Below are 21,090 nucleotides of genomic sequence, written 5' to 3'. Positions count from 1 at the left end.
TTCATTTGGAGTGTTGTGGTAAGACAACAACGGTGCCGGTAGTGCTACCGGCGCCGTTGTTACCTCGCCGCAACATTCCAAGTATGCTCGCGGGTGCCACTCTGGAATTGGTCAGACCAGGCGTGCAGAGCGGCACCCGCGAGCATTACCGATGGCAGTAACGGCCCGTCATCAACAGGACCGTTGTTGCCATCCTCCCCTATGGGGACTCAAATGGGAATGGGGACGTACCGGGTCCGGGTCCTGCGAAAGGGATTTACCGGGCTCCCCAAGGTCGGAATGGGCCGGTAAGCTACCTCCAAACTCGTAATGAGGCCCAATGTCTTGTTTGGTGTAGCTATGGGCTTTGCTAATCACCAGTTTAAGATCCTCAAAACATTCTGCCATTTCATCTGTCCGTTCAATGGGCCCCTTCACCTTCTGTGCCTCTTTTAATGCCTGCAGCAGGGACCTCATGTTAATGGAATAATCAAAGATCCAGGCCCTGCAGTAATTGGACACACCAAAAAAAAGCTGCATCTGTTTAACTGTGGTTGGCTGAGGTGTGTTGTTTACTGCTGCTGCTATGTCTGGGGTAACTCTCCTACCTGCTGATGATATTATCTGCCCTAAGTACACTACTTCCTTCTGGCAGCATTGCAGTTTGTCCTTGTCCACTGTGTATCCCTTGTGTGCTGGTAATGTTTAAAGCTGCACTGAGTCCTTCCTGCACTGCTCTTCTGCGTGGCTGCAAACCAAAAGATTGTCTACATATTGGATGATTGTGCTTGGTACCTGATTGTTACCCAAGCCCATCTGGAGTACCCTGTTGAAAAGGCTTGGGACTCACAGTGCCCCTGAGGTAGCCGAGTGTGCTGAATCGCTACCCACGGTAAGTAAAAGTGGTATGGTACCAGAGTACCCGAGGGTGGATGGTGCCCACCCACTTTTTTCAGAGGGCATACCCCTGGCTTTTTTAGAGGCCATGTGTAAAATGAGAAACAGTGACGGTCTTTTTTTCAACTTCTGAATATACACCGTCTTCAGCTTTTGATCTGTGGTAGCTAGGTTTGCAGTCCGGGCACTTCACTGCTGCACCAGTTAAGCTGATGAAAAACAGCAAACAACTAAAGGACACACAGAGGCATTATGGTGATGGCTATAGACGCTTATTAAAGTAAAAGAAGGGTTGGAGAAAGACCTATCTCGCTCTATCACTACGAGGGGTTTCCCTGCCGCAACTAATCTAAAGGATGTCAGTGTCAGAATGTCCAAAAATTAAGAGTTCTACATCCTGTGTCCAAAATCCTATCCTGACCCTTAGAAGCTAAACTCAAAGAAATATGTAAATGGATAGTCTATGAACTGGTCAGTTATAGCTTTTCCAATGTTCCAACTCAAAGTTCCAAAAAAGACTTTGCGCTATGACGTTCCACAAAGTGCACTTTTTCTCTATGGGAAAATGAATGGGAGTAGGCCTAAAACTGTGTTTGTTTGTTTTCCTAATAACTTTTTTGTTTTTGTAACAGATCTTTCCAAAATGTCCAACTTGGGGAGCCTGTTAATAGCTTTCTGTTTGAAAAATGTCACCCAAATTCGTACAGCGAGTCAAAAGTTATTAAACTTTTCACAAAATTCTTTTGCTATTTATAAGGGTTTCACCGTCGCTAAAGGGCAGTTGTATGTACATACACATACAAAAATCTAGGGCAGAATTTATCCTGATAAAAGTCTCTGTGGGCCAACAGATAGGGTCTGCCATTCGCACATAGTCACACACTGCATACACCCATTAAAAAATAAACAGAGATATTATGGAGGACAGTAAACAAAACTGCCGTACCTCAGTATGTAGCTGCAGTGAAGTGAAAGACCAACAGCTAAACTGCATGTAGTATGGTACAGATGTCTCCGCCATACTTGTGGGGGTGGCGATCAGATTAGAGCCTTTGACCCCTGTCTCCTGTTGCTGGTGTGAGCATTAAGAGCTCAGGAATGCAGCCATCACCCTCCCCCATTGGTCTCTCTCTCTCCTACCCTACCACATGCCAGGTAGTGCCTACATTTGTCATGGACAGTTGGGGTTCCTATTGAACCTGGTGCTGCGTAAAATACATGCATACACATTTTACACATGCATTTTATGGCATGTTATATTTTCATTCAGTTGCATGTCAGAGAGATGGCAAGGAACAGAATTTACATTTCGGCCACGCAAATCCTCTCCACCATACAAGTATGGCGAGCATGACATTTTCATGTTGCCATAAACGCTGTGGGTTCCTGTGAAATCTACCTGCTTTTAAAACAGCAAAAAGCAGGCAGATTCCACAGGAATCCATTGTAAATGAGGCCTGCCAGGCATAAATGGCAGGCAGCACTTACTCAATTTGCACCGCGAAATGCAAATAACAAAATGTGCATGGAGGCATCCCATTTGAACAAAAGTGGAAAAGTAGGCGGTACCCTCTGTGCAACTAATGGGGACTTGCAACACGAGCCCCTTAGCGAGTTCCGCTACCTGCCATGTAGTCATCAGCCAGGTTGGAACGCCCTATCAAATGCCAGCTCCAAACAATATCGCACACGTGCACACAACCCCCATACGCAGACACAATGACACAATCGCTATTTACTTCCCATTTACCCTTCCTTGCTTTAGACAAGTGTTATGTTGTGTTATGTTATGTTATGTTGCTTGGCATTTATATAGCACCTTATGTATCATTGGTATGACCTCAAAGCGCTGGTAGGTTGAATGCCCTCGGGAACCATAGTGGATGAGGGGCAGAGTTAGCCTTTTCCCCTGGAGGCAGGAGCCTAAGACAGAGACAAAGCCAAAGGAGACAAGCAGGTGACTTGCAGGATATGACTCTGCTGCCCCGCCCAGCAATGCCCTGGAAAAGACTCTCTACCTTTTACTGTTCCATGTGCAATACGTTTATATTGGTCAATTTACGTGCTTTGGTTATTAGAAAAACCTTATGCACGAACACTATTTAATTACATTAATACATACATTTCTCAGTATATAAACATTACATTCATTACAAAGATAAAATGAATTAATATCACACATTTATCAGTACAAAACCTTTGTAAAATAGCAATCATTACAAATTAGCCTAAATGTGATTTGTGTTCTAAAAACAATTAAATCCACATTCGTTAAAAGACCTTTACAGCATACAATTATCATGGTATGCAACATGAGGTGGATCAGTTGAGTAGTACCAATTTATGCAAATGACCTGGATGTGTTAACAACATAACCACTCTTTTCCAAATGTGGTAGGCTCCCCCTGTTACCACCAACGAACTGGCCGAGTATATTGCAGCCCAGAGTTGGTCTTTGGGAGACAGATGTTAGGTATCTTACCAGAGTTGTGTAAACTTTTGTATAGTACTGTTTCGACTTGATGCAGCCCCTCAGTATATGTCTTGTGGTTTCCAAGCTAATTTTACAAAAACAGCATTTTCTGTCTTCAACTGGGATACATTCCCAAGCTCTGGTGTATTCACAACAGGGTAGTTTGTTAAAACGAAGCCTTATTATGAAGCGCCTGAGGTCATAACTGCTATAATTCAGGAGATGATCACACGCACTACCTGTACTAAATCCCTGGATATGCAAAAAAGAAAAGGGGGGGGGGGATCCTGGGAGTCTCTCTGCCAGACATTAGGCCTGGTTACGAGAGCCTTGCCCAGAGTCTAAACCCCTGGCTAGCATACTTTCTGTATCGTTTTTTAGTACTCAGTGAGTCCACTGCCAGGCTTTTGTTCTTCATTTAGTATGCAATATTGTAATTATCATGACACCAAGCAAGTTTGATAAATGGCCATGCCTTTCCAGCAGTTTCCATTGAAAGAGCGATGCTTTCTCATTACCTGGTGAACACTTACCGCTCCTCACCCATATTGACGTCAAGTATCTTAAGTAATATCGTCCTATTTTATTTATATCACTTCTCATCTAGTTTTAATTTGGTCTCCGGTTCACGTCTGAGTCTCCAGGCACACATGTTTCTGGCCACTGTGAGCAAACCGCTGTTGCCGCAATGTGCACCTGCACCGGCCCTCACATATTCACAAAGCATCCCTTGCGAAAAGTGAGCACCACGCCTGGCACACAGTGCAGCTGAAATAACATCGAGATTCACAAAAGATGGAGCAAGTCCCTGGCAGGGAACGTGCACGCGAGAACGTCAAGATACAGACAATGAAGAGAAAACAGTGGGGAAAGTGGACCAAATCTATGAAAAAATGCTTTACGAAATTGGACGTCATCGTTGCCTTCTGGCCAAATGACCTATAACAGGTTGTGATGTGGGGGGAGTGCAACGTGGGGAAAAGGAGGAAGTGGCTTGCCACTTTTTGTGAATCTACATGCTTTGGGTCGATTTGCAAATATGATAGGTTAATTATAACGCGCTTAATACCCAGAGGTTTCTAAGCGCGGACCCGGGGATGGAACCTGTGTTGCTTCGTGTCGTCTTGTTTCCAAGGCGAGCACGTTGCCCCTGAGCTATTCTCCCGAGGCTATGTCACTTATTTGCTTTGCCAATCACGGGACAGTCCTCCAGCCATTCCAGTTGTGCATGTGGAAATTGGAAGATGTGCACCCCCTTCTCACCTCTTCAGACCCACATGTGGCTATGCACAGAGTGGGCAGATTGTGCGTTAATAGATCTCATAATTTTGAAATCAGGGGTTTTTAGCAGGAGTGTGGCTATGCCTCGAGCTATCAGAAAAAAGTTAGGATCCTTTCGCGCTCAAAGATGGACACACTCTCATAATCCACATACTGCACCACAAGCACACTGCCTGCATTACCTTTCCAGTGTCAAAACAAGCCGAAACAAAAAAGGAACCCAAAAAGGCAGTAATTAGTGTGCTACTCAGCGGTCTGGGACCCCCACTGGGGCCATCGCACCCGTATGTAGAGGCCATGCTTTTGCTAAACTCCCACCACTGAGCACCTTTGCATTCTAGAATCAGGAGCTGGGCAAAGGGATCATTGTGATGGGGGAGCTGTCAGCAAATCAGTGCACTGTGTAAACCTCAACCTCTTCCACTAAGGCCTAGATGAGCTAACCACCCCAAACCAGTACCCCTGTCCTTACACGAGCAATGGCACTCACATGGCAGCATGGTAGTAACATGGCCAGTCTCGGCAATAGCCCCACGGCCGAACCGAAAATGCAAAATGCTGGTGTGGACGAGATTTTAGGGTCAAAGTGGGCCACTGCTTTGGCCAATGTGGGCCAGTTTGATGACTTACTTCACTATGCGGCTAATCGTTTTGACCAGTGTTGCTGAGTAAATATTTTTTAAAATTCACAATTTGCATCAGATTTTATCAACAAAAAAACATTGTCGCAAAAAGACTGACTAGTCATTTGCAACTGTGGGCCACATTTTCATTGGTGCCCGAGACAATGTTATGGGCCAGTCCGACCCTGAACATGGCTCTCTGTTTTTGCCAATATGAGCTCCATTCTTATGTGCCATTGTAAGAAAGATTCAACAGTCGATTCTTGACTATAAAAGCAACTCGCTGTTTAAAATTAAGCATGGATGGGATTGTTCGTACAAATCCAAACCCCCAGAATTTCCTTGGGGTCATCCAGGGTGACCTTCATTGGTTTTCCCTGACTTTTAGTACTTGGTTCTGATAGGACCTTTCGAGCGGTAGACTCACATTTAAAGAGGCAGGAGCTGCTCAGATTTATTAAGGAAGGGACATTTTAGCAGGGATAGAGTAGGTTATAGTAGCATTTAATGGATAACAGTCCTTAGGTAGAGTTAGGGAGTTACATTAGAATTATTTCAGTGGGGTTTAAGCATACATGATTTGGGGTGGGTTGTGAATATTAATTCTGGATAGAGGGGCAGTGCACTCCACATGCTTTTAGTGAATATAGGAACAGCCCAAAGCACTGAGCATGTAAAGTGCAGTTAGTAGGCGTAGAAGGCCAACACACTGAGAACCCCACATGCATTTAGTAAGCACAGAAGGGGAGACCAAAGCACTGTGAACCCACATGCATTTTGTAAGCACAGCAGCAGAGACCAAAGCACTGAGAACCACATGTGCATTCTGTAGGAAGAGGAGACAGCAACGCACTGAGAACGTTGTGTGTATTTAGTAAGCACAGAAGAGGAGACCCAAGCACTGAGAATCTACATGCATTTAATAAGCACAGAAGAGGAGACCAAAGCACTGAGAACCTCACACTCATTTAGTAAGCACAGAAGAGGAGACCAAAGTAATGAGAACCACATGTGCATTCAGTAGGAAGAGGAGACAGGAAAGCACTGAGAACCCTGTGTGTATTTAGTAAGCACAGAAGAGGAGACGCAAGCACTGAGAACCCTACATGCATTTAATAAGCACAGAAGAGGAGACCAAAGCACTGATAACCCCACGTGCATTTAGTAGGACGAGGAGTCGGCCAAAGCACCGAGTACCCTGCATGTATTTAGTAAGCATAGAAGAGGAGACCCAAGAACTGAGAACCACATGTGCATTCAGTAGGAAGAGGAGACAGCAAAGCACTGAGAACCCTGTGTGTATTTACTAAGCACAGAAGAGGAGACCAAAGCACTGAGAACCTCATACACATTTAGTAAGCACAGAAGAGGAGACCAAAGCACTGAGAACCCATGTGCATTTATTAGGAAGAAGAGACAGCGAAAGCACCCAGTACCCTGCATGCATTTAGTAAGCACAGAAGAGCAGACCAAAGCACTGAGAACTTCACACACATTTAGTAAGCACAGAAGAGGAGTCCAAAGCACTGAGAACTCCATGTGCATTTATTAGGAAGAAGAGACAACCAAAGCACTCAGTACCCTGCATGCATTTAGTAAGCACAGAAGAGGAGACCCAAGCACCGAAAACCCTACATACATTTAGTTAGCACAGAAGAGATCAAAGCACAGAGAACCCAGCATGCATTTAGTCAGCACAGAAAAGCAGACCAAAGCACTGAGAACTGCACATACAATTAGTAAGCTCAGATTTATTAGGGAAGGGACATTTTAGCAGGGATAGTGTAGGTTATAGTAGCATTTACTGGATAACATTCTTTAGAGTTAGGGAGTTACATTAGAATTATTTTAGTGGGGTTTAAGCATACATGATTTGGGGTGGGTTGTGAATATTAATTCTGGGTAGAGGGGCAGTACACTCCACATGCATTTAGTGAATATAGGAAAATCCCAAAGCACTGAGCATGTAAAGTGCAGTTAGTAGGCGTAGAAGGCCAACACACTGAGAACCCCACATGCATTTAGTAAGCACAGATGGGGAGACCAAAGCACTGTGAACCCCACATGCATTTAGTAAGCACAGAAGAGCAGACCAAAGCACTGAGAACTCCCACAAACATTTAGTAAGCACAGAAGCAGAGACCAAAGCACTGAGAACCACATGTGCATTCTGTAGGAAGAGGAGACAGCAAAGCACTGAGAACACTGTGTGTCTTTAGTAAGCACAGAAGAGGAGACCCAAGCACTGAGAACCCTACATACATTTAGTAAGCACAGAAGAGATCAAAGCACAGAGAACCCAGCATGCATTTAGTCAGCACAGAAAAGCAGACCAAAGCACTGAGAACCGCACATACAATTAGTAAGCACAGAAGAGCAGACTACTGAGAACCCCACATGCATTAAGTAGGAAGAGGAGATGGCCAAATCACTGAGATAGCACTGAGACAGCCAGCGCGTTTAGGTGAAAGAAAAGGCCAAAGCACCAAGAACCCCACAAGCAAAGAGGAGGCAGAGGAGACAACCTGCACGACTTCAGTAGGTGGCAGAGAAGGCAGAATTCACTGGGAATCCCACATGCAACTTATGTGTCTTAAAGGCCAAAGCACAGAGAACCCCAAATGCATTTAGAAGGTAGAGGAATAGGCCTAAGCAGGAGCAGGAACCCCATGTCCATTTTGAGGGCCTAAGAGGAGAATAGTATGTACATTTATTAAATATACATTGGAGGTCAAATACGTTTGTGACCCTCTGCTTATTAAAGGGAAGAGTTGAATCTGCTGCAATCCACACATATGGTAGGGGGTGAGGTAAGGGTTGGGGGAAGAATGTGTATAATGGCCATAGTTCACTTGCTGGAGCCCAACAGTGCCTTGTTGTATTGGAGAAGCACAGGTCTCTGTCTCAGGCTCTCTGTGCCGCCACACCAGTCAGCAAAGAACCGGGGCATCTGGCTCGAGTGAATCTGGTGCCTCAGGAAGAAATGTAATTGCGTATTCACAGCCTTTGCATTTGCATCTGGTGCCAGAGAATGGAGTTCACAAGGGGAAGGAGGAGGCAGGTGAGGCCTGCACACACAAGAGGTAATAGTGATGACAGCAGTGCTGCAACAAAGAGCACAGCCGATAGAAGTGGGACAAGAGGGGATTCCTGAAAATGTGACCCCTTTTTTTTTCTTTTATTACCTATTTATGAAGAACATGACCAAGATTATGTTCCATTCCCATATTTAAGATTGAGACTCAGACACTACTACTTTGACTATATGAGAGGTAGTGAGGGAGACCCAGAGAAAGAACCATAAGGTGCAAACATTGACAAGCCTATGCAAATGTCAAGTGCAAGTATTGTGCAAAGGAAGCAAGCTTCAAAAGCTTCCCAAACACCGATGTACAGTGTTTTCCAAAATCGTATGTTATGTTATGTTACTTTGCATTTATATAGCGCCTTATGTATCATTGGTATGATCTTAAAGCGCTGGTAGGTTGAACGCCCTCTGGAACCGCGGTTCGAGTCAGTAGAGAGAGGGATAGAGAGACAGAGAGCCATAAGGTGCGTGGGTGCACCGGATATGTGTGCAGTTTAAATGCTTTTTGCATGATAGCTGCTTATTAGCGGTAGGTGTGGTGGTTGGGAGGTCAGGAATATGTGTTCATTCTGGTGGGTTGATACCCAGAGTGATTTCTGGCTGTGTTAGGCCTGAGGAGACGCTTAGGCTGGCGGTGTGTGCTCAGCTGTGTGAGTTTAATTAGGATGATGGGAAGTATGTGGCGGGTGTTAGTATGAGAACAGCTGTACCGAATGTGTCATAGTATCGCTGTTTTCTAGTTGAGTGGTGGTGTATAGTAGAGAGTAACCGTGGTGGCGTGGTATGGTGGGTTTCCGTAGGGCACTTGAGGTCGAGCGCTCCTCTGTAGCAACAATTCTATCCATTTTATACACTCTGTCCGTTCATTCAGCTTCGCCTGTTCGTACATTTCATCTGGTTCGTCATTTAGTTTACTAATCTTTCCATTCATTGCATCATTCGATCTTTTATCTACTTGAACTACTCCATCACTCTGTTGATCCTTAACATCGTTCCCATCTGTTCAGTGTGATCCATCTTTTCCATCATTTTTATTCATTCGATCTGTTTCATGTGTTTTACTCGCTTCATCAGTACCATCTGCTGCATCCGTTCTATCCACGCCATCTGATTCATACAGGCCATCCGTTCTATCCAGTCCATCCGTTTCATCGATTCCATCCATTCCATCCACTTCATCAATTCCATGTACTCTATCCATTCCAAGCACTCTATCAGTTCCATGCATTCCGTCCATTCGATGCACTCCCTCCATTCCATGCACTCCTTTCGTCCTACCGTTCCATGCACTTCATCTGATTCCATGTACTTCATTCATACCATGCACTCCAATAGTTCTAAGCAGTCCAACTGATCCATCCATTCCCTTTTCTGTTCTGTGCACTCCTTCCGTTCCATGCACTCTTTCCGTTTTATCTGTTCCATGCACTCCATCTGTTTCATATACTTCATCCATACCCTGTACTCCAACCGTTCATGCACTCCAACCGATTTATCCATTCCATCCGTTTTATCCACTCTATTTGTTCCATCCAATCCATCCGTCCCATCCATTCCATCCACTTCATCCACTCTGTCACTTCGGTCCACTCTATACGTTGCAGCCACTCAATCCGTCGCATCATTCCATTGGTTCTATCTGTTTCATTAGTTCCATGCATTCTATCCATTCCATGCACTCTCTGTTTCATGCACTGCCTACATTCCAGGCACTACCTCTGTTCTATGCAGTCCTCCGTTCTATCCGTTCCATGCACTCCATCAGTTATATGTACTACATCCATACCATGCACTCGGACCGTTCAATACATTTCAGCCGTTCCATCCACTCCAACCGTTCCATCCACTCTATCGGTTCCATCCACTCTATCCGTTCCACCCACTCCATCCGTTCCATCCACTCCATCGGTTCTATCTACTCCATCCGTTCCATCCACCCCATCCGTTCCATCCACTCCATCTGTTCCATCCACTCCATGCGTTCCATCCATTCCATGCCTTCCATCTACTCCATCCATTCCATCAGCTCCATCCGTTCCATCCGTTTCATCCACTCTATCCGTTCCATGAACAAACTCATGCTAGTAGTAGTAGTACAACTCTGCAGTCAGTCCTATGAACAGCACCATCTCGACAGTCAACTGCACTTATACAGCAGCCACTGCAAAGTACAATGAGCAGTATCATCAACACAATATGCGAGCACTTTAATTAAGGAAGTCTACATGACAGTTCGCACTCATTCATCACAACATCTGACACGTCCAGAAGCTTTCAAAGAGTGGAAAACATTAAAGGTGACTGGACAGACTCCTCCGCCCGCTGCAGACTAGATGATTGATGGCAATGTTCTTGACAGATGCCATCTGGTTGGTGATGATGACCCAATGCAATGCTTACTTGGCAAGTGGTAAGCGTGGCCATCTGTACTTCTTCAATTGGCTGTGGAAATCCCAAGCTGCCCCGGCTGACACGCAGTATGAAGGGGTATTAGTACTGCTGGCTCTATTGTCTCGGACCACACAGACCTCAATTACACACATGGGAAAGTTTACTGTTATGGACATTTATGAAAATCCTACCTTTGAAGACTCGAGCGGGAGAAAATATCAGGCCCATCATTTAGAACGACAGATTTTTCAAATGATGAACATTTGTTTGCAGGCCAGTTATAGTCACACAGACAGAGGGGCAACGGGAACGTTTGTGGAGACTTTGACTCTGACAGTAGTGGATCAGTGTGAGTGCATTGCAAAAATACAAATTTAATATTTCCTCCATCCTCAATGTATTTAGTCCTACCAACCACCAGAGCCACTTTCTGAATCCTAAAACCATGCACACAAACTGGATTGTCTGCATCAGTTTATTGGGCTCTAACAGCCAATGAAGCCACTCTCTGAGTACTATTACTGCTCTCACAATCTGGAGGCCCTGCCTCAATGTGTATGTCTGTATGTGACAGCTGAATCATTCCTGCCTTTTTTATGCACTCTCACGTCGTCCCTTTTACTGCCCGCTGCCATGGTTACATATTAGGTGAGTGCTGGAGTAAGTGTGTCTTTATGCCCCCTCCTCCCCAGTGCCACGGGATGAAGCTCCGCCAGCTGACTGGCAGTGCAGGTAGTACGTGCCTGCATTCCTCCGCACTCTGTCTCACCTGTCCTGCCCAAATGCCACCCCTGCCCAAACTGTAACACAGCGAACAGGAGACTGCACTGCTAGTGGTTATAAAGCAGCCCTTCTAGTTGATGGTGCTGCTGTCTCAGGCTGTGCTGGGCCGTACACGGGTATCTGGAAGATAGTTGGGATAGCCTAGAGTCAGGGGCCATGTGGGACAGTGAATAGAGCATGACCAGTGATAAGGCGGAGTGTCAATCTGACACTACATTTTGACCGCCATCATGGCAGAAGAAATGTTCTTTAGTAGAGGTGTCTGAGGCACATTATGTGTGCTCCTTCAACACATCATTGTGCCACAGCCTACAATGCTTGTGCATCAATGTGGTGTCCAAGGCATCCTCACTTGGTTTTTCCTGATTAACTCTGGATGAACTTCCGGTAGAGGGTGCACTTTACACTGCCTGCCTCCCCTTGATAGCCATGCCCTCAGGCAACCTGAAGTAGCCCCACTCTCGTGACCAGGTGGGCGGTGATATTATGGACGGGGATGTCTTCTGTCCATTCTTCACCCTGCTAAGGAAAGCCTTGGACTGCCTTTCCCCTTTTGCACAAAAAGGCAATGCCGTTGTGACTCTGACCCATCTGCTTAGGGACCATGTTTGTGTCCTTCACCTGGCGTTCTTTGGTCTCCTGCAATACCACCAGCTGCTCCCATCACCCCTGCCCTTTGACAACCCATGTTTCTTTCCGGACCTCTTCCTGCTGCTCATGGAGTGCCACCTACTTCCTGCCAAGTGCAAAATGAAGATACCCACCTTGTGCAGGTACTCATTGAGTTACTCTCCATATACCACAATCTCCTCTGATTGGTTAACCACATCCTCTTCTTCATGGTCTGCCCGCCGCTCCCATCCACCATCTCCACCTCCTCAATACAATCTCTCCTTCCTTAACAACAGCCTCCACCTCCTCATCCATTCCCCACCTGGCTGACTACCCCATCCTCTGGCAGAAAGGCTGAGGAGTAATTCAGCTCCATATCTTCTCAGCCTCAGCACCCCTCCAAATACAACAACATGTTGCCTAGGGTTTCAATGTGCAAAACATCAATGTGTCTAAGGTGTCAATTTGCAAAACACAAAACTAGTGACCAGGACAAAGGGATTCACACAAGACTCGCCCGAATGGAATGAGTTATCGGAGAAAACAAACAGTGGAGAAGATGACTGAGCACAGGAAGACTTTTTGAGTTCACACACAATGCTTTATTTACAAACACAGAAAAGGAAAGTGTCAGGAATATTTGTTTTAAACATTTTTGGGGTGAGACAGAGAAACATGTCTATTCAGCTGATAACTAGATTGCTATAACACAGGCACAAAAAGGTCATTGTCCAGCAGTTTTAAGAAATTCACTATCTAAAAATCTGCTGCTTATTTAGAAGGTGTCTGTGTATTTTTCTCTAGGAGGTATGGACAATATGTTTCACAGGCTTTTTCTGTGTCCCACACTTAAAGAAAAAGGCCATTATTGCTTTGACTGGCATTGAGGCATCCTTTTCCTTGAGTGTATTTGATCAGGGTACGATCAGGCAGCCATACTTCCATTGACTACATTTCCAAAGCACCTGTGATAAACAACTGAGAATGAAGAATGAAGAAACCTAGGAGGGTCAGGCTTTTGCAATCTGTGTATATTGACTCCCTGTCACATGCAGCCATGCAACCAATGGTGCATGCAAATAATTTTTCCTTCTTCTTGTATTTGTATTTGTATTTATTATGTTTATATAGCGCTTTACTCCAAAACGCTGCACATTTTAACAACAGGATACATACAACATTAACATTATAACAGTATAACAGTAGAAGCAATTTACAATAATGAATCAGTCCAACAAAACAGTAGGTAGAGCAATTAAACTGAAGGGAAGAGGGAAAGTAGTGCGGTAGAACTGAGAGGGAGAGAGAGGGGTGGGGAGGAGAAGGAGGGGGGAATCGGATGGGGTAAAAGGGTGAGAATGGGGTGGAGGGGGGAGGGGAGGGAGATGATCAAGGTGAAACGAAAAAGGAGGGAGGGGGAGCAAGAAGGGGGAAGGGTTTCATGGTGGGGAATGGAGAAGGAGAGATTTCAGGGATGTGCGGAATGAGGAAAAGGTAGGAATAGAGCATATTGAGAGAGGTAAGGAGTTCCAATGCAGGGGGGCTAGGAGCTGGAAGGAGCCGAAACGGGAAGCGGCGCAAGGGGATGGAGGAACAGTGAGTAGGAAGTGGTCAGCAGAGCGAAGGGAGCGGGAAGGAGTGTAGAAAGAGAGGAGGGAGGAGAGATAACGGGGAGCTGGACCATGGAGAGATTTTTTAAAGACTAAGCAGAGAAAATGAAATTTAAGTTGGGAGTGAAAGGGAAGCCAGCCAAGGGAAGAAAGGGAAGCAGAAATGGAGTCTCGAGAGGTAAGGAGACAGAGGGTACGGACGGCAGAATGGTAGATAGATTTGAGGGGGGCGAGATGAGAAGTAGGTAGTCCGAAGAGTAAGGAGGAGCAGTAGAAGAGGTGAGAGAAGATAAGGGAGGAGATTAAAAGTTTAGTAGCATGGAAACTGAGAGAGGGGTGGACTTTGAGAATATAAAAGAGGTGGTAGCGACAGGCACGAGAGGCGAGAGAGATATCATGAGAAAAAGTGAGAGAAGAGTCAAAGTGAATGCCAAAATTGCGAGCGTGGTCAGATGATTCACTTTTTACTCACGTCTGTAATGTGTGTATCTTGCTCTTAATCATTAACCTCTGCTGATTCCCAGCTAGGTTTACACTCTATAAATACCTGACATAACACACGATAAAACAATTGTGTAATGGCTTTCTGCTGAAACCATAAAGATGCATTTAATGGAAACATGCTCTTCTTGTACCCTATCATTATTCTACACATTTGACATCAAGGTGCGTCGAATCCAGTAACAAATACAAATAAAAATGTTGACCTCAGTGAGTAGAAACACAAAATGACACACACATGAATTGCTGGAATAAACGCAAAGACCTTGATTCGGCTGGGATTAGATCTATGCTCTTGCACAAAGGTACATGGAAATTGACTCCTACCATTATGTTAAATGTCAATGCTTTTTTTACGTTTGCATATTTGCATTCGCAATTCTAAAAACATTTAATAAAAATGCAACATTTAGGAAATGTGTTGACTGCAAGAAGTCCGTGTTTAAATACAGTAACCTTATTTAATGATTTGGCTTTAAACCAGTTTCCATAAAACGCAAGCATTTGAGAAACATCAGCTGTTGTTTAAGTTGCATTGAAAGTGTGTCTTGTATTGCAATGAATTTAGAGAATTCGTCCCTTCTCCCCAAGAGGGAGCCCCCCCCCCCCTGTGAGGCTAGGGAGTGCAGCCCGCTCTGCAACAACCTTTCTAGGGTTCGAGGCAAGTGAGACATCACTGGGTGAAACTCCCCCTTTGGGGACAAGGACTCCCGTTCCCGCGAGGAACTCCCTGATGCCCTCAAAGTGATGGCTTATATGGGCTTGTGTAATACATCAGAATGTTATCAGTCAGTTTTATGAAGATAAAGTGAAGCTAGATTATCAGCGACAAGAGACTGAGGCTTTAAATCAAAGTCTCCAATGGACTGCGCCGAGGATATTGAAAAGGGATGATTTGCTAAAGGACCAGAGAGAAAGGGGGAAAGGCAAGAAAGGGCAGAAAGCTGAGAAAGGGCGGAAAGATGAGAGAGGTCAGGTCGCGAGAACAAGGGGAAGCCCCCTGTATGTAGCAGAGTAGAAGGAGGCGAGTCTGTCACAGAACGTGGAGCCCAGGTAAAATAGAGCATCACCAGTGCGGAGTGAGAAACACTGGATAACCAGCGTGTGAAAGCTGTGCTTGGACTGAAGCGCAATATGCACGTCTCTGAGGCTAGCCGCAGCCTTCACTGGCTGCCTGTTCAACAGCGGCTGCCGCATAAGGGGCTGGCCATTGTGTATAAATGCTTGAATGGCAAGGCCCCGTCATATCATATTGCTAGGTTAAAAAAGAAACACGTTGGTCGCTTATTACGATCATATTGTAATATTTCTTTGGTCCAAACCCTGTCTATTCTGAAGAGATTTGGAGGTGCTAGTTTCAATTCCTGGGCTCCTGCCCTATGGAACTCCATGCCAAAATATTTGGCTGACATCAGTTCATTCATTGTTTTTAAGAAACAACTAAACACTCTCTTGTTCGATATAGGTCCTGGGTAATTCTCCCTCTCCTTATGTTACTGATATTCACGCCTACATGAGTTCTTCCTTCCTGCTGGCTTGTAGGATGATTATTGCCCTCCTATCATGTCTTTCTTGAATTTTATGTGTCTATGGTCTGTTTTTCCCCTCTCCTGTGTGCGTCCTGAGGCCTTAGGGTTAGTGGCGCAATATAAGAACATAGATAGATAGATAGATAGATAGATAGATAGATAGATAGAGGACATCCAAACACGGTGGAACAGAGTGTTCGGTGGTGGTGTGACCACAAAGCAATCATTAGGGGCAGCCAGCCTGTACAACGGCGCCAACACCCCCAGTGGGAGCATCTGAACAGGGTGGAAGAGAGCATTTAGTGGTGGCACAACCACAAAGCAATCGTGGTGGGCAGCCGGCACGATACAACGGTGCCGACAACACCAGCAGGAGGAAGGAACCTCTGATCTGAGTTACGGCACCAGTGCTATCCAGAAGACAAAGCGTGATGCCAACAAGAGAGATGCAGCTGAAAGTAAGCCGCAGGGCTATGAAGAAAGCAAGAGCCAACTTTCTACAGATACCGACACCATTTCCTCTGAAAACAGAAGATAATACGGGAATACCGGAAGGTCAAGAGGGACTCATTATAAGTTAAATGGAACTCATTCCAGTACTATTGTGAAAAGTAGGAAAAATAAGCCATGGAAACCAAACTATATTAACGTGGTAAAGAGAAACACAAAAACCATAGAGTGGGAGAGAAACAGAACTAGAATTTTATTAAACCAGGACTGTGTTAATGACATAAGAAGAAATCCGAAAACCATAGAGAGTGAGAGAGATAAAGTTAAAAGCTTGATACCTTCAGTGGTCGAAAGTGGGCAGGATCGGTGCTCCTCTACTTTTTTTTCAGTAAGTTTTACTACTCCTATACTTTTATTTTGAAAAGAACCCGTTCCCGATTGGTATTGTTTTAAAATAAAAGTGTAGGAGGAAATTGAAACTTGATCTTTCAATGCACTGCAACAAACATTCCTTTAAACAGCGGGTACATGTGTTTGGGTGTTTGTATTGTGCGTGGGAGGGGGCGTGGTGATGGGGTTTGTGGGAAGTGGGGGTAGGCAAGTGGGAAACATAGTTCCACTACTTCTTTTCCTACACTTCGACTACCGGATTCCTTGGGAAAAGGGAAAGGTCAACCCACATCCTGAGGATAAAAAAGAGAATACAATAAAGAGAGACACTTGGGGAGTACAGACCCATGGGGTTACGGAAGTCATCCCATATCACGATGATCTGAAAGGGAGCATACTAGAGGAAGACACTTGGAGATCAGGAAGATAAGACTCATACATGACACGTCACCCTGGGAAGAGGTGGATAACAATTGGAAACTGAACAACCAAAATATTCGAGAGGAGAGCAATATACAAAAGGCTCTCGAACCTAGCAAGAGAGGGAGAAGGCACCTGCACAGGACAAAGACAATCTCTAAGAAAGAGGGACCAGAACATACCAGACCCCTAAACCAACTGCAAAACGTAATCCAAAGGATAATCAGAGATTATTTATGAATGCTCTGCTGATTGAAACAACAGAATCAAGAACACCCTGTGACAAACAGAAAAAGGGAGTCATTCTCTTGGCCTTAGTCATATTAGTGGTAGGGTTAGATAGGTTACATTTGGACAGCGGACATACTTGTTTTGGACATTCACACTGACTCACACGCACCTTAGTTAGTAAAATAGGTAGGTAACACCCCATAGACAAAGTGAAAGATAGGCCTTATTTTACTTTAAATAAGCAAAATAGTGAAAATGTATTCACCACAGTATGCAGCTTACACCAACAAAGCTTTACATTTCGAAAATCTGTATTTTGTAAGCCTTCCAAAATGTGATAAAATATACATTTTCACTCTGTGCAGCATCATTCTTGTTGAAATGCTTTTTGGTTTGTACATAACGGCACTTTCTTCCTAAAAAGTCTATGAAATGAAATAGTAAACCTTGGAAAGTTTTTCAATGCACAAATAATTCTGAATTCAGTTGCTTATCTATAAAAATGCGAAATAAATAACAATATATAAATGCAAAATAAATAGAAATATTGCCACATTTCTGTTTTCTCTAGATTTATCTTGAGGCGTGATTGCCCACAATGCCCACCAGGCCCAGTGGCGCCGGGGGATCCGTGGGCAATAGTGGGATATTCCAGTTGGACAACTGGGGGGCATTTCCTTCTGGGTACACAGAATCCATGGTGATCCACTGGTTCCTGTCTGGGGAACCCAACTCTGCAACAAACTCCAGTGGGAATCACTGTATTATTAAAATCATTCGAAAGAGGAGAATCTCATTTCAAAGGCTACATCAGATTTAGATAGGAAAGACACTGTGGGTTAAGCAAGTAGGAAATTGAAATGTTTTAACTTTTATCAATAAACTGTAAAATATTGATAGGTGGACAAAACATAATTTTCGATTCTTTTTTAAGGATTTCTTAAATATATTTCTGAGTTTTTTTATTCTATTAATTTAAAAGGTAATGAGCGCATAGCCCCGCCAGTATGTTTTACGTTTTAATATACTTTTTTAATGAACTTTGCTACTTAATAATTCATTGTCTAATGCATTCCTGTGTTTTGCATTTTATAAATGAAAAGATGCGTAATTTTATTTTTATCCATTGACATGTCATGAGCTCTATGCACATAGTGTATAAAGAAAACTAATTCCGTATATGTTTTTTCTCTTTTGGTATGAGTGTTTTGTTTCTCTATCAACGCAAAAACCATCTGTATGTTTGGTAGATTCCCTGCTTCCTGAGCATGTCATGAGCATGCCTGAGCATACATTTCATCGGGAGCTGGTGGTGTGCGGCGAAGGGGGGCTTATCCCATAGAACGGGGTCCTCCTGCTTGCTCAGCGGGGGACCCAGCGGTTACTCTGCCACTACAAGGGGGATACCCATCCTCCTGGCAGGAAATCCTCTAGCAGGAAATGGGTAAATACGTGTATACATTATAAATAACCTATCATATCATATCATATAACTCTACAAAGGGGAGATTGCTCCTTTTCTAGAGATATATTTGAACCATTTTTGCTTTGTAAACGGACTGAGATGTTGGCTTTTTTTCCTTAAAAGGTTCCATGGGACTCTAGAGGGTCAGATCCAACTTCCTCGCAAACCAGGCAGCCACTTTTCACATACATGGCCACCATTTCTGGGAATCCTGTTCCCCTCTTCATGTCCTCACTTGCTGACGGCAGGTTCATTCCTGTCAGTGGTTTTGGTCCTTGGGAAGGTTTCACCTGTTGGCTTAAGAGGTGCAGTCCTTCCTGTGGGTCTTAGTTGCCTTAGCATTGTTCCCTGTGTGATTTCCGGTGAGCCTGTTTGCAAGTTCCATCCGGGGGGCGGGGTGTGTGTGTGTGTGTGTGTACCCCCTGCCAACTCACCATTTTTCCATGTCTATTACATAGCTGCTACACTCCACCATCCATACCGAATACCTTTCACCTGATCACTGACACCTCTACTCCCCTCCCCACTGACCTCTGGCACTCTAAATGCACCGCTCGCCACACCCAGCCCAAGCCCCAGAGTGGAATCTGGTCATGCCACCTCAATCTTCCCTGAAAACTATCACCTAGCAACTCCCCAAACTCAAGGTCTGCTTCATCTTGACCCAACACCCAACATTAGATACACTAGCATCTGACACAGCCAAACACGCACCACACAACTGGTACCCTGAATCATGAATATCATAACTGAATGTCAACTGGAACAACATGCACAACTCAGAAGGGCAGCATCAGGTAGATTTTGAATGGTTTACATTTTGACCCATCACCCAACCAGAATTCACAACTGTCATAACCAAAGACACACCAAACCCCCAACCCCAATCATTGTACTCATGCCGGATTATAGCCAATAAGCAATGATAATGAGTATCGGTGATCAATGCAATGATATGCAATCTTGATGTACAATGTCAAATCTTGATCCGATTGTGATCCTACGAATTAAATGTAATTTATACAGTGTGCTGATGTTATGTTATGCAATGTCAGATCAGCGTTTCACAACCAAGTCCATGCCACTTTAGTGCTTAAAAAAATTAAAAAATCACAATGTTTACTGGCCACTCAGTGACATCAAGGAAGTGCATCCAAGGATGGACCACTTGCGATGATGGGATTATGTCCATTGCGCAGAATGAAGGCAGGGCCATGTACCAGCTCTGTGAAATCCTTTAAGCCATTGCCACGAGTTGGGTAACGTGCCGTTCATGAACATGTCACCATTCTACCCCAATCTGACCTTTGTGCCCGTCTGAAGACCCACTGGGTAGAGAGCAATTGATCACCACCAATAGCAGGTGTATTCTGCCATGCGCCATATGTAGGTGCGTGTACTAAAATGGCAAAGGCAAGACGCTCCAGACCCACAAGGGTGCACTCATTACAAAAGTGTGTCTCCTGCAACAAGGGGAGAAACACCAACCCACTTCCAAGAACAGACTGCTGGCCGAAGACGATACACGAGACGGCAGCACTGGAAGAAGGCACATCTTGGATATTCATATACGTTTAATGCAAAAAAACCTTTCCTATTGCTTCATGGGGGAAATTGCGCCAAAACATGAATCATGTACACATCGCTGCAGCAAAATGCATGTTTCTAACATCCTAAACATAACTGAGAAGTTGAAAGAACTTAGTTGGATGCGCCAGACACTTAACAAATTGTGTGTTTGTTCCATTTTTATTAACAGGTTACTTCAATTCAGAGTCCAAAATAGTTTTCTTAATGCGCTTTTCCAATGTTAACTGAAAGGTTCCATGATGTTGAGTGGGCCCACCTGCAAATGATCCACGCAGAACCTTTTTCTTACAGCGCATAACGTTGCCAGATGTGTATAATCATAATCATTCACCCATAAACTCTGCAAGCCACAGGTTTGTTACTTCCTAAACAAAACTGGAAAGTTCCACATATTTTTGTTAGCTCAAACTGCACACTAGTCACGTTAAGCACTTTTCTTACTGCACTAAACGTTGCTTAATGCATCAAAATTGTGTCAAAAACATAAATCATCTTCCCAGAAACTATACATGTTTCTTACTGTCTAAATTGTACTGGAAAGTTCCATGGGTTTTGGTGGTCCACCCTACAAACTATTCAAACTAAGCACTTTTCATAGAGCACTTAATGTCAGTTAAGGGGCGATTATGCTAAAAACAAATCATTTACCCAGAAACTCTGCACAATACTTGTTTTTAACTTCCTAAACATAAATAAAGTTACGCACTTTGTTTAGAGCACACGCTGCAGCACAATGTATGAAAATATACCACAATATAAATTATTTGGCCCCAAACG

General features: G+C 44.3%; 1 protein-coding gene across 1 annotated transcript in view; it reads right to left on the bottom strand.

The window, feature by feature from the left end:
• The window catches only part of ATF3 (activating transcription factor 3), a 440,052-nt gene that overhangs the window by 77,583 nt on the left and 341,379 nt on the right, over positions 1 to 21,090 (bottom strand). The window lies entirely within an intron of this gene.

Source organism: Ambystoma mexicanum, chromosome 4q (assembly GCF_040938575.1).
Source record: "Ambystoma mexicanum isolate Mex_15411 chromosome 4q, UKY_AmexF1_1, whole genome shotgun sequence".
NCBI classification, from domain to species: domain Eukaryota; kingdom Metazoa; phylum Chordata; class Amphibia; order Caudata; family Ambystomatidae; genus Ambystoma; species Ambystoma mexicanum.
Note: the sequence above shows the minus strand (reverse complement) of the source record. Positions and strands in the feature narration are given on the sequence as shown.